The 13,893-nt window shown below is 40.7% G+C and overlaps 1 non-coding gene across 1 annotated transcript; it reads right to left on the bottom strand.

Annotated features, from left to right (window-relative positions):
• Positions 1-3,511: 3,511 nt before the first annotated feature.
• TRNAV-AAC lies at positions 3,512-3,584 on the bottom strand. The gene has a single exon. It is a non-coding gene; the product is annotated as a tRNA-Val (tRNA).
• Positions 3,585-13,893: the final 10,309 nt, after the last annotated feature.

Genomic DNA, 13,893 nt, shown 5'->3' with positions numbered 1-13,893 from the left:
AAACCAGTGATTGTTTCTCTCTAACCATGACTTGCATTGCGGTATGCTCTTGTACTCAGTGAAACACATTATAAATGTTAGCAATTGTTTCTCTGTGCCCATCACAATAGCTGAAGAGTTAAAATTGCTAACGATCTGTCCAACAGCCCAGCCATTTTTCAGCTGCTCACTGGGACCATTAATCAATGTAACCAAGATGCTTGAGCAACATTTACTAGCAATTAACCTACGGTTATGGGAATATTTTTCCCTATTAAATTTCTATTCTAGCCTGCACATCAAATGAAAGATATGTCCTAGCACTGCTTTTGCTAATTGAAAAGGCTATGAAACAAAAGTTCTTGGACCTACATGGACCACTTTGAAAGGAGAAAAGGAGGCATCCAACACACTGAAAACATTACACTGAGTCCTTTCTGAGACTGCTGAGTATTAACTGAGCTCTTCCTTTCCACTTGCTCTTCCCGAAGTAATTTGGAACACAGAAAAGACATTGGAGGTGTGTTGCAGTTGATTAATGTTCATTTTAAAGGACGTATTAAAAGGTTCCCTTGTAAAGAACTGTAAACACGCATGTGCTCCCTAATCTTCACATTACCCTACTTTTTCTCTATTCTGACTCTTCAAACACTGAATAATTTTATGACCTCAATTTTCTCTACCAAGATGCAGAACTGAAGTATTTCTGATGTCAGCAATGTTACACCAGGAGTAATCTCTACCTCTGATGTTTTCTCCTGCCTGCAAAGTTGATTTGACTGGTCAGTATTGCTGTGCCCTCTGTGAGAGTTCTCCACGTGTCACGAAGGAAAAGAAACAGGAAAGTTTGTGTTTTTTTGGTATTGGAGATAGGAAGATGTTAACAAACATATTGCTGAAGTATCAACAGTGATATTCTTTCTTTTCTTGTGTCCCCAAAGTTTCATGTTTGTCGTCCACTTTCCTTCATCTCAGAAGGAATGTCGTGAGTGCTTTCGTACTCTCAGATTGGACTGAAATTCAGCACTGCTAATTTTTGAAGCATTCATCATTCAAGTGTATAATTCTAATACACAGGAATGTAAGAGAAGCCTATATATAGCTGTAATCTTGGCCATCACTTTTGTAAGAGACAATGCCAGTTTCCAGCCCACATGCTTGAGGGGGAAGGAGACTTCAGCGTGTGACACAAAAGCAAACAAGAAAGATGTCTCCAAACACACTGAAAAAAACTCTCTTGCTTTCTTCTGGAGTATGACTCACGATTTCTAAGCATTTAGCAGAGCCATAGCATCATTGCTACTCCAGTTCGAATAGTCCTTTTAGCTCTGATGAGAGAGGAGAATCAGGATTACAGAACCAGAAGCTGGCACTGGGCCTGAATGTATTGCAGCCTAATTAAAATTAGGAATGGTTGAAAATGTGCTTGGTTAGATTCTATAGACAATGAAAGGCTGTTTTCCTACAAATGCTATCTTGATGATTTCCTCCACTTATATTCTTGCCTTTTCATTTATTAGTTACCTAAACCTTATAAAACAGAGCTTTCTCCATCCTCATGAGGCAGGTGTGTATACAAATGGCAGGTACTGATGAAATGTTTACTGAAAAGATTAGCTTGTCAATGAGGCAAAGAATGGATATTGATCCCCCTTCTATGTTTGTCAACCCGTAACCTGTTTAAGAAATGGCCTACAGCAATGAAATCCAATCAAGCACTCTCTGCAGCTCCAGTTTTCTTGTAATATAGGGAGGGGATTCAATCACAATAAAGGAAATGAACCACTTATCATATAAATGAGGATAAGGCAATTAGCAGGTTACAGGTTCCAACTCCAGGGGAGTTCAGACTGCAATACAGGATTACAGGATGGATATTCTGGGCAGCTGAACCTTTCTGCAGTCCTTGTTACACAGCACGATACATTGCAGTGCCAGGTTAACAGAGTTAATAGCAGCACGTCTGTAGGTGTGTATCCTAGCCACCCCCAGCCTGATGACTTTGTAACGGAAAGATTCTCAGAGAAGCGGCCAAAACAACTTTCTAAGTGATTAACACCACTGATGTCTGTCCTAGGGCTACCTGAAAAACAATTTTTCAGTTTTATGAGAGAATGCATTATTTTGATTTGAATCACCATTAGAAGAAATTTTAGCCCTTTCTACTGTTAATTCCCCCCACAACAGTAACATGAGGCTCAGGTCTGGTCCTTACATGTTTGAGATGAGTGCTGTAGCTGCCAGGCTGCAGATACAGCCTTTAGTAGTCTGTTCTGAAGCTGGTTGTGCTTGCATGCGTGAGGAAGAGAGACTTGTAGACCAGCTGATGCTCACCCTCTCTTCTCAGAGTGGGCTTGCAGGTTCAGATCCCTGCCCTAGAACAGATGAAACAGCATGGGACACTGAATTATTTGCCATCTGAGGGGAGTGACCTACCCCTTTGTTTTTTTAAGGTACAGGTTTTCTTCTCCAGAAATACAATTCTGGACCCTGATGGAAAAATAAGAAATCAAATATTTTTTCCATTAAAAGTGATATGTCTTGGTATACCAGTACTTTCTGTCTAATTAAAAAAAAAAAGAAAAAAAGAAAAAAAAGAAAAAAAAAGAAAAAAAAAAAGGTAGCATCTGAGCAATGTTTAAGCATCACCAGATTTGCATCTCTGTGCTTTTTTTTCCACCCTTTTCTGAACATTATTCTGCCTAATGGGTGCCTGTATTGCTTCAAATGTGCACTGAAATAGACTTCATTAGATAAGCAGCCTTCAGAGCAGATCTTGTGGGAGATTATGTGTGCCACTCAAGAAAAAGTGAGAATTTGATGAACTAACTTATTTAGGATAGGCAGAAAGATAGTCAGCCCTCAGTTCCTACTCCTTGTGTGAGCTGGACCTCTGGAGAAAGCAGCAGGCTGTCCTGCCTGGTGTCTAGCTCCAAGTGCCAGAGTTCAAGGAGCGTTTGGATACTGCTCTCTGACATAGGATCAGATTTTTGTGTGGTACTGTGTAGAACTAGGAGTTGGACTCGATAATCCTGATAGGTTCCTTCTTTTTTGGGATATTCTATAATTCCATACAGAAGAAATATATGTGACGGATTGCCCTATGCAGTGATTAGCCACAGGCATGAACCCCTTCTTGGCTATATCTAACCATATCTAAGCTTTGCCCAAAGCCAAAGTATGTGCTGGGGAGTGGAGAAAAATGGAATCAGAAGGAGCCAGGAAACCATCTCCATGCCGCATGGTGCAGCCAGGTAGGACAGCACAGACATGACAGATCCCAAGCACACATTGCCGAGGCCCTGCAACCAGCTTCTTGGAGCTGTAGGCACGGGGCTCTTCCTCTCCCTTCTCCCATTCCTCCCATCCTTATGCCCAGCAGGGTACGTACGTGGTGAGATGGTAGCTTGAGAAGTGCAGCAAGCGATGGAGTTGAGTGAAGGTCAGATTTTCATGTGTTTTCATTGCAGAGAATGGCAGGGGCTGTAAAGGTGAATTGGAGCGGAGGTAGTCTAAGCTCCAAAAGAGCAGCTGTTTCTGCCTGGTTTTGAACCAGGGACCTTTCGCGTGTTAGGCGAATGTGATAACCACTACACTACAGAAACCTGCACTGGTAGTATTGCTGGTTACTATTTGGTTTTCCTGAGTGACAAAGAGTCTGATTTTTGGGTGGTGTGGTGTGGAGCTGGGAGTTGGACTCAATGGTCTTTGTGAGATCTTTCCAAGTAGAGATGTTCTATGATCCTTCAAAAGCCATAAGTACAATCATTGTTCACACAAATTATTATAAACATTGCAATACTTGTGATGGAACTGAGCCCTTGGTGCGTGTTTTGTTGATGTATTGCTGTGTAGATACTGGTACCAGTAGCATCTGGTCCAGTGCTCCCAGCTGGGTGTGCCTGCTTCTCATTTATGGAAGAGAAGACAATCCTAAAACCAGTTCCTTCTCTTTTTCTGATACCGTGTCCCCCAGAGGCTTCCTGTCTGCTTAGTTAATGATTAAGAACTAACTACAGAAGGGCACGTATCAAGTATGGACATATTATATTGTGTCAGAATTGAGGAGGAAGCCTCAAGCTTGTGTCCCCTGTGCCTCTCTCCAGTATTAATCTTCTCAGTACATGAAACATTTTTCACCAATACATAACCTCACTTATTACTTCCTGCCATTAAGTGCAGCAAATACTCAGACACTCTTCTGGAACATTTCCAAATGAAATCTCAGAGTCATTACATTAACCTTTTCCATTACAGAGCAGAAGGAAATTAGCTACTGGCATACAGAGAAACACATGGAAAATGGTACAATATTTCACATAATTGTATTTTTGTGCTTTTCATCAATGCAAAGAGTTAAACATAAGTGTTAAAAGTCCTGCATGCTTCATTAAAAACTCTCAATTTCTCAATTTTCAGCAAAATAAGCCATCAGCGTTAGATTCTATAATTGACACCATTGCTTAGGGAACAAACCTATGAATCTTATTAGAGACAAATTCATTACTTTAAGTCCACCCTTAGGATGCAGAGCTCATAAAAGAAACCTCTGGAGGGTTCAGCTTAGGGGATGAGATGATTTCAGGCTGCAAATCTACAGATTTGCTGTAATTAACCTGAACTAATTATTGCCAGGCGATGGGTCAGACATTCTCGATAAAAGCCCCTGACTGGTTTTATTGTCTGCTGGGTTTGCAGCAAGAGAGCTTCTTGTTAAACAAAGAAAAAGTACTGAAAGAACAGTCCTATATATTCTTAAAGTAAAATAAATCTTTCCACTGGGAGAGCACAGCAGAGTCTATTTAAAATGCAGAGTCAATAGGCACAGCTGAACTACATGAATGTTTAATACTTTTTCTAGCTAGCTCACTGCAGGTAACGATCAGCAGCAATGTTCAAAAACAACTCCTGGGTGGGCTAAACATGTCTCCATAGGAAGTGAACGAACTGCTTGCCTGCTTTTGCAAGTATCATAAGAAGGGATCCATTTAAACACATTCATGCTCTGCAGATATGCTATTACAGTCAAAGCACGATGGGCATGCAGTGGATGCTCTCCTATTACCATTCTTCCATTGCTTACAAGGGACAGAACAGGTGCATGCGTGCACCTACAGAAGCTTCCACTGCTCACACCAGAAGAAGGAATATTCTAGCCTGTATGAGATAAGCTTGTACCTCTGTAATAATAATAATAATCTAATTTTAATTTTCATGGACTTGAGAAGCATTGACTTCAGTGAAGGTTTTTGTATGTGTTTAAACTGCCAAATTCCCCTCCTCTTTATCTAGTGAGGATGCATCAAGCTGTAGCCCAATATGTAGTATGAATTGAAATCAATGGCAATGACAAACATTTAAAGATACCCTTTGAGTCTTGAAGATTCACCTGAACAAAGCTGATATCCTTTAGTGGAGGCAATAGTCCCACTTTGAGTGACAGATGCTCTCCAGATGAGGTTCTGGCCAGCAATTTGACCATTTCTGGTTGTTAAGAATTGGTTGCACTGTGGAGGGACCGTGCGTTCTCCTTACTCCCTCAGCTAAAGATGTTTATGGCTGCTCCTTCTTTTCCTTTGATCCAGAGAGTCACCGCTACTGCTTTTCTCTCATAAACTTGAATCCTACCTTCCCTTTCAACTCTTCTCTGCATCATACTGTTGGTGTTTGGTTTTGGCAGGTTAGCACAGGGGAGGTAAGCAAAGTGGGGATGGTCACTGAATTTTGTCATGTGAGTGACTTAAAAGCCATATTTTGAGCTTCTGCAGATCCCAAGGGAGAAACAAGCAAACAAAAAGCCCAACCAGTCTGTACCAGGGCTACCTAGGGACTTCTGGGTTCCTTATCAGCTGTATGATCCTGGGCAGCATCCTTGGTATCCTTCTGAGCTCATTTCCCCCCAGATAATCATTCCTGCCTCACAGGGTTACTGTGAATGTAACCTGTACTCACATATGCTAATCTAAGAGGTCTCACTGCACTAGAAAGGTCTTGAAACTAAGACATTTTTGGCTAGTCCCCAGTCATTATTTTTTATCCTTTATCAGTAGGTTTGCTATAGGTTTTCTCTCTTTGGGTCATTACCTTTTTTCCTCTACTAACCATTTTCCTACTAGCATAAAGACATCCCCTTCCAATACAGAAATAAATAAACAATCAAAATTACTGTGTAAAAATGGCACAAAATTTGTACAGTGCTTGACCCCTCTGGCCACTCTTGCCCGCAACAGTTTCCATAAGGAGTCTGCAACACAGCCAGCCCTATGGTACAGCAAATGTGGGTCTGCAATTCTTCTGTGTGGGTGAAAATCAAACAGAGCTCAGTACGGTGTCCTTGTCTCTCCCTAATGAGCTCAGGGGCAGAGCACTGCAAGCACGCCCCAAGCCAGTTTACGACATGCCACAAATAAAAACTAGTAACCTGCGCGAGGGAAACCCACACTGCGGTGGGAAAGAGCTGCAGTTTTCATGTGTCACCACTGTATGCCACTGCAGCCTAATCACTGCACTGCGTCGCAGCAACGAGGCACTGCTACATACCACCCTCAGGAACCAGTTAGTAGTACACTGTAATCCCATTAGGTTTGGATGTTTTCAGAGCTATTAATCTCCAAGCAAGCCGTTCCAAAGTGAATTATCTGAAAATCATAGCATTAACCTCTTAGTGCATACACCATTTATAAATACTGGAGGCAACAGGAGTCCAGTTCATAATATATGTATAATATACATATATGTAATTCATTCCTTAAGAATGTTCCGTGTGTGGTTTAAAATCCATCAGAAAAGAACCAGTCATCAAACAGTATTTTTGTAACCCACTTACGCTACGGATGAAATAAACATGAATAATCAGAAATGAATGATCTCACCCACTGTCATTTCTAAGTTTTCCACTGGACTGGTGCAAAATTAATGCTAGATTTATCCTTGCAAGATGGGTGGGAGAGTGAGAATGGCCAGGACAGGGATTCATAATGTAATTTCACAATCACTGAAGTTATTACTTTGTCAAAATAATTTATTCATTGAAAATTTTTGGCAATTCTTGAAATTGCAGGGAAAGTATCCTCTAACTCAATGGCAAATGCCAAGTAACCAGGAGTTTTAGTCTCAGAACACTATTGTGATATCTACAGGACAGGTTCAGGTTGAATATTGGGAAACATTTCTTCTCCGAAAGAGCAGTGAGGCGGAGGCACAGGCTGCCTGGGGGGGTGGTGGGATCACCATCTCTGGAGGTGTTCAGAGCTGTTTGGATGTGGTACTGACAGACATGGTTAGTGGGCATGGTGGGGATGGGCTGGGGTTGAACTAGATGATCTTAGAGGACTTTGAAACCTTAATGATTCTGTGGTTCTATGATTCCATGTAAATTTAAACACTGATAGCCATCATTCTCGTACAGGTGCACTATCACCCAGCCCAGAGAAATTACAGACCCCCATGTGTCCCATCCTGTCCATTTCCTGATAAGTGAGGAAGAAGAGGTTACGCAGCATGTGGGGCATGCTTCCTTTCACTGTTTTAGTGCCTCCCCACCTTTGAGAAACGGTAATGATAAGGTAAAAAGAGAGAAAATGAGAGCTATCTTTCCTTCTCTGCAAAAAAAAGCCATATGCCTAGTAATAACCTATTCTCCAAAGGGATAAATAAATAAAGACATACCAAAAAGCTGAAACGACTGAAAATAAATAAAGGGATTCCTAAGATGCTCTCCTTGCCCTTTGGGTTTTCTCTGGGCATCGTGGCCTATGCTTGTTACCAGCACACAGGCTTCAGACATGGCGTTCCAGACATGACTTCATTCATCTGCTGAGTTATGTTTGTCTAATAACTACTAACTACTTGCAAGTTTTACATTGTACTTCACACCTTTGCTTGCTTCTGACTGCAGTGCCTATGGGTTGGTTCGAACTCTGTAAAAGTTCTGTAAAAGTTCAAACTCATCCCAGGCTGGATGGGGCTTTGAGCAAGCTGGTCTGGAGGGAGGTGTCCTGGCCTATAGCAGGGAGGTTGGAGCGAGGTGATCTTAATCGTCCCTTCCAACCCAAACCATTCTGTGATTCTGTGTTTCTATGAAAATAAGGCGTTACTCCTGTCCCACAAACCCTTTCCATAGAAGTTACCTTTTTAAAGCAACTATTGCGAAAAATGGAAATATAATCGTAAATCCAATAATGCCTCTAGTGGAAGGAAACCGAAGAAACTCTGGATCACTGAAATCTTGTATTTGGCAAATGTGGCAATCTTCTTTTCTCTAAAATCCAAAGTCTACAGTAGAACTAAATCAGCACAGGGGTGGGTGTAAACGGGAAATAACTATCAGATGTGAAATGTCTTTGGATTGTTTAGCAACATTACCATTCACAGCCACGGAATACATTACTTTTTATTGTAAACTCTGTTCCTTAGTGTAGTATAAATCTTAAAAATGTGTCAATACATGGCAAAGTAAATAGTCTCTGGAGAGAAAAAATGTTTTAAACCATCTATCAAGTCTAAGAAGTTGATAGCAATTAAAATCAAGGCTGTTTATGTACAAACATAAATTGCAGAGCTAGCCTCAAACTAGCCAGTAAAAATCTTGGCTGGGTGGAAATTCCAATTGCAAAAGACTGCAAAAAGCAACACCTGAATGTTAAGAAATGCTTTTGTAGATGATGCTTTTTGTTTCCATAGGGAAATTATTTTCTATGAAATTTTATGACATCAAGGGAAATCCACTTATTTATTTATTTTTACATTCAAAGACGAGTATTTAGGAAAATTAAAAAAAAAAAAAAAAAAAAAAAAATCCCAGGTAAAAATAAGATACCTGAGAAGAAATATTGCCCATAGTAGATGAGCAATAAAGTATATTATATTTCGATGCTCATTTTTCCCCAGAAGTGTTATGGAGAGAGATGGGGAACTGTTTTAATTTTTGTAATCATTAATCGTGAATATTTTCATAAGGGAATGTAATTACTTTTGAATTTCTGTGTGCTTAAATTGAATTATTAATTGTGACTCTTGAATATGTGAGACCCTAAGGAAATGGTTCACTTGGTGGTGAAGAGGAGTTATGCTCGTGGATTCTGCCTCTTCTTTAGCAGGGTCTGTTGTGGCAGAACAAGGGGAGGTGGTTTCAAATAAAAGAGGGGAGATTTAGACTGGATATAAGAAGGAAGATTTTTATAATTAAGGTGATGAGGCACTGGAACAGGATGCCCAGAGAGGTGGTGGATGCCTCATCCTTGGAGACATTCAAGGTCAGTCTGGACAGGGCTCCAAACAATCTGATCTATCTGTAGGTGTCCCTGTACATGGCAGGGGAGTTGGACTAGCTGACCTTTAAGGGTCCCTTCCAACTCAAAAGATTCTATGGTCCTATGAAGGAAATCTCAACTTGGGATCCAATTGAGGAGCTGGTACTGAGATTTTGATGTTCCTGACATTAAAATCCACCTTGAGTTAATTGTGATTGCACCAGCAAAATGTAAATTATGGGTAATTTGCCACAAGCAGTGGGTAAATTAAACAGGAGAAAAATGACCATGTAGGAGTTTCTTCTCATCTTCCGTACCTCTGGAGGCAGATAAATCCAGCAGGAGTTTCTCCATCTCCTTCAGAACAACAAAAGGCTTTATGAAGTGCTCCCAGCTCTCAGAAGGATATGAGACTTGGGGCTTCCTTCAAGTCTCCATGCTCCTGCTGTGTGCTGTTCCCTGTCTGATCCGTGGGAACATGGATTATATTTATTTTCTTCTAAGAGATGAAGTCATAACACAAGTGAGGTGGTGAGATACCATTTTGCTGAAGGTAGCTGATGTGCCTTGGGTCCCTCCCCACCTGTTTTTGAGGAGTCCTCAGGCAGGGGAACATCATCCCTCAGCTTGCCAAGGACAGGGCTGCTGAAGGGTACCCTGGTAACACAGGAGGTGAAGCGAAGCTGCAGGAAATAACAGAATTAGTCTGGTATTTTTAAACTTAGACTTTGTCATGTGGTCTCTCTGCTAAAGATTTGTGAGAATTTTGCAAAATAAGACATGAACAAATCAATAGAGGAACAGGATCTGAACCACAATGCAGGCATTTGTTGTCTCCTTGTGCATTAAATTACCCAATTAATGTTTCCTGTTGCCTTAGCCCGTTCTAATAAGGCTTGATGTCGCTTATCAGCCCTAATCTTCTAAATGATGAGCAAGAACTGCAGCTGGATTTACAAGAGCCTTTGGGGCACAATACCAAACTCCCAGAGAGCTGAAGATCCATCCCTGGAATGATGCTTATTAGGGGTTCTTATTCATTACCATTTACTTCACACAGATATTCGCTAATAAGATCAGATCAGCTTTATTTTTTAAAGTGCTATTAAAACAGATATGCTGGACAACCAATCTCTGTGTATAAAGCATTGCTCAAAAATTAAGCTTTTTCTTGCTTAAAACCATCATTTCAGATATATTCAGAAATATTCCTTTGAGTCAATTGACTCTGCCTAGTTTGTGGGCTTATTTTTCCCGACAAGGTGACCTGCAGTTTAGGAATTATTTGAGCAAGAAAAATGTTTCCAGAATTAACTGAGAGTGATTTTTATGGACTGCGTGCATAAGTTAACTAATTAGAATAGCAATGTTGGAAAGGAGTTGCTGGTAATGAGTAACTAACAGGTATAAATGATTTTTAATAGACAGTGGTAGTGACTTCAGCATGATAAATGCTTTCCTGTTATATGATAAAAAATAAATAGATCTATTTTACTTAGAGATCCTGTTCCGGCACTACGAGGCCAGTGGGGTGGAGGAATAGATTCATTTAGATAAAATGCTATTAAATTGCCTGCATACTGTCCTGTCAGACAACTATCGACCCTATCCCATGGGAGAAATTGATTTCTGTGCAGAGAGCTATGTTCTTTCTGCAGCATATTGTTTTGCTGCTACTGCTCTGGTAATCACATCCTGCTGCCTCTTTTCCTTTCTCTCCCTTTCTGTCTATTTGTTGTGAAAGATTGATTGAGAGACACAAGGAATTTACATTGCCATATTTTTTCCTATTGGACCATTTCAATTATTTTTTGTTAAAAACATGAATATTTCCTTTCTAATAATGTACATGTGAACTTCCTTAAGTGGTCTGTGAGTGACATGTTCAGGACACGCTGACATGCTCTCCTGTAAGGAACATAGGGAACTGTAGGGCTATCCAAACCCATAATGCCCGAATCATGCAGGTGTGGGAAGGGAGCTGATAGGGGATTAAGGATTGTTGCATAGCTGTGGATCATCTTTCCATCTTTTATGCTTAAACACTGTTTATTCAACTTCACTGATGATAGACATTTTTAACTGGACAAAGCACTTGAGATCAACGCCAAGGCTGAAGTTGAACTTCATTTGAAGTCTTATGTCTGTGCAGGAAAACAAGAATAAAAATAACTGTCGTCAAAAAGGTATGCATTCAGATAATACGGCATTAGTTTTAAAAATGAGTTTTAAAAAGTTAGCTTACAATAGTTTTAGGACAAGAAGGAATTGCCTCAAGGTGTGCCAAGGGAGGTTCGGGTTAGATATTAAGAAAACTTTTCAGAAAGAACGGTGAGGCAGTGGCACAGGCTGCACAGGGAGGTGGGGGAGTCACTGTCCGTGAGGGTGTTCAGGAGCCATTTGGATGTGGCACTGAGGGGTGTAGCTGGTGGGCATGGTGGGGATGGGTTGGAAGTTGGACTAGATGGTCTTAGTGGCCTTTTCAAACCTTGATGATTGTATGATTCTGTGAAAATTGTTTGTCTGATGAGTTATGTGCCTGATCTTTTCTAATTGTCTTTCGTTCTTACATTAGTTTCATCATTGCATCTCACTTCAGTATTATCAGAGTTGAAGCAGGTGCTTGAAGGCTTGTTTGTGAGGATCTAGATCTTTGCTGCTCACTGACAGCATTTGCACATGAGGGAATCTCTGACTGGGAATCAGCTGCAATCAGGTTCCTTGCTCTACTTCAAGCAGAAGGGAATGAGAGCCTGCTGTTTACACACAACTGTAATTTGGTATTCAGAGGTTGCTCTACCAGACCTTTGGATGGAAGCGTGGAGCGGCTTGAACAGAGCCATGTACCAGACCAGGCTTGAAGATGATGTATCACATCAAACTAATGATTCCATCTTTGCACATAAACACTGAGGCTATGCCAAATATCCAGAATTTCAATGCTTTTATGTTTGTTATGCTGAATGGTCAAGGCTGTAAAAGCAGAATTACTGGTGACCTTTAAAAAACAAACAAACAAACAGGATGGAGCTTCTTATTTGCCTTTTCCTTGCCTGCCTTCTTTAGTCTGTAGTAAATAGGAGTTGGACTTGATGATCCTCATGGATTGCTTCCAACACAGGATATTCTATTAATCTATGAAATAGGCATAAAATATTGTTTGACCACATTCACATTGGCCATGCGGCATTGCACAGAAGCCTTGCCAGAGTAAGGTCGGAGCCTCCCTGTCCCTTTCCTCTCCAGGGGCTGGTGGCATCCACTCCAGATGTTTGAGTATGGCCACAGTATGAGTATGGCACACTTACAAGCAAGCACAGAGCTAATCGTGACTGGGACACGAGTGGAAATTCTTGATGCAGAGACATGGCTGGGACATGGAGATTTCCTGGAGGAGAACAGAGAAAGAAGGGCGAATCACAAGAATTCAAGTATCACATCTGGATTATCATATAGGAGAGTCCATCCCACATTTCTCAGTCAGACTCACAGGTGCCTGAGGCTAGTAGGTATCTGTGAGTCCTGAATACGTAATTTTTGTACTCATATTGGCTTATATTTATTTTCGTTTAATCTGGACATAGTGGTCTTCATATTTTCTCTTTGTTTTCTGAATAATACAACATCAATATTACAGTAAAATATCTGCTGCAACGATAGTAATTTAGCAGTAAACAGCCAGCATGCAGACATGGAGCTTCATTCTCCTCACACCAAGTTTTCTTTGATAGTAACTTTTCTATGGTTTTATAACTACCACTCACATCACATCCTACTAGTCCTTTACAGCTCACAGTTACATTTCATTATTTTCCCGAGATAGCTCAGTATCTCGTAAGGTACTCTTTGTTTTGAGGTGTGGAAATGGAATGGGAGGCTGCACTGTCTGGTGTTATTAGAAATACAAAAGGAGGGAAGAGACAGAGGAGAGAGGATGAGGAGCTGGAAAGATGGAAGGTGGAAGAAGCAAGGGGGGGGGGACATGTATTTATGAGCATGACTAGGAAATGGACAGTGTTGTGTGGTCTGGGGAAATGGCATAGTCAGAGCACAGCTGAATGAAAGGAGTCAGGTGGGAACAGCAGAAGGCCCAAATAGTGAGACCTACACCTGAGAAGGTGGGCTCCCTTCCTCACTCTAATCAGATATCAACCACAGATTACAGGGGTAGTTTTTGTCTGTTGGTGACCAAGATGATGATAAACTAACAGGGTCTTGAAATATTAGAGTGAAAAGAATCTTACAAATAGATGGATATAAACATCAGTTGGATTTATGAGGTATGAAATTTCTTGAGACACGTTGTCATCTCATTATGTGTATTTTTAATTAAGTAAAATTTAATTTGATAAGCCATTAGAAGTACCTCCACAAGGAACTGCTAGATTCACTTCATAAAGAGTTTCTAGGCTTCTTTCTCACAACAGGGTGAATTTTGCTCTGTGATCACTTTTTGTAGAGTAAGCAAAGCAAACCAGCTACTAGGAGAGTCTAATGCTGATAAAAGATGTGCTTTTGTAAACTGTATTCTGGAGTACCGTATCTTACATTTATTGTCTTGTGTTTACATTTGTTTGTGCTTCAGAACACACTTAACCAAGGAAGAACCTGGCCCTCGTTCCCATCCCCATCCTTGTTCCAACTGATTTCATGCAAACATCCA

Source organism: Lagopus leucura, unplaced genomic scaffold (genome assembly GCF_019238085.1).
Source record: "Lagopus leucura isolate 7727_CA_CO unplaced genomic scaffold, USGS_WTPT01 Super-Scaffold_100002, whole genome shotgun sequence".
In the NCBI taxonomy this organism is placed as follows: Eukaryota; Metazoa; Chordata; class Aves; order Galliformes; family Phasianidae; genus Lagopus; species Lagopus leucura.
The sequence above is the reverse complement of the archived record's forward strand: the minus strand, read 5'-3'. Positions and strand labels throughout refer to the sequence as shown.